Source organism: Palaemon carinicauda, chromosome 24 (assembly GCF_036898095.1).
Source record: "Palaemon carinicauda isolate YSFRI2023 chromosome 24, ASM3689809v2, whole genome shotgun sequence".
NCBI lineage: Eukaryota > Metazoa > Arthropoda > Malacostraca > Decapoda > Palaemonidae > Palaemon > Palaemon carinicauda.
The window spans coordinates 100,854,115-100,854,888 of record NC_090748.1 but is presented as its reverse complement, the minus strand read 5'-3'; positions in this window follow the sequence as shown (position 1 = coordinate 100,854,888).

The window sequence follows — 774 nt, the reverse complement described above, 5'->3', positions numbered from 1 at the left end:
AATTATGATGATTAATCTGAAAAAAACAATGCGACCTTGATATCAACCTTTGAAGATTTAAAGGTTTAAAGGCCACTCATGAATGGCAGGGGCAAGGGACAGTGACATTGTCCTATCGAGCAGGATAATGCCCAAGAGACTGACCATATATACATATGATCAGCGCCAAATCACCCTCTCCACCCAAAGCTAGGACAAAGGATGACCAGGCAATGGCTGCTGATGACTCAGCAGATAGACCTATAGGTTCCCCCAAATCCCCCACAAGAAGGGTGAGGTTACAGTGACCAAAGAAACTAACTTGAACCCCAGTCTGGCGTTCACCAGTCAGGAACGTTACCACATCGGCCACCACACCCTAAGAAGATATAAATGTCGACCATCAAATCAACCTTTGACCTTGAAAAACGAATGTTGACCTTCTAATTAACCTTTACCCTTGAGAAAAAAAAATATTATCCTTCAAATCAACCTTTAATCTTGAAAAGGATATTGACCTTAAAATCAATTTTAGACCTTGAAAAAAAATTATTGACCTTGAAATCAATCTTAGACCTTAAAAAACAATTATTGACCTTTAAACCAATCTCTGACCTTGAAAATAATTATTGACCTTGAAATCATTCTTTGACCTTTGAAAACAATTATTGACCTTAAAATTAATCTTTGACCTTGAAAATCGACCATTTCATAGCACAAACCTTTAGCAGAGCATCGAATTTAGAGGACCAGAGACTGACCAAATATATGCGCATATGAATAGCGCCCAAGAAC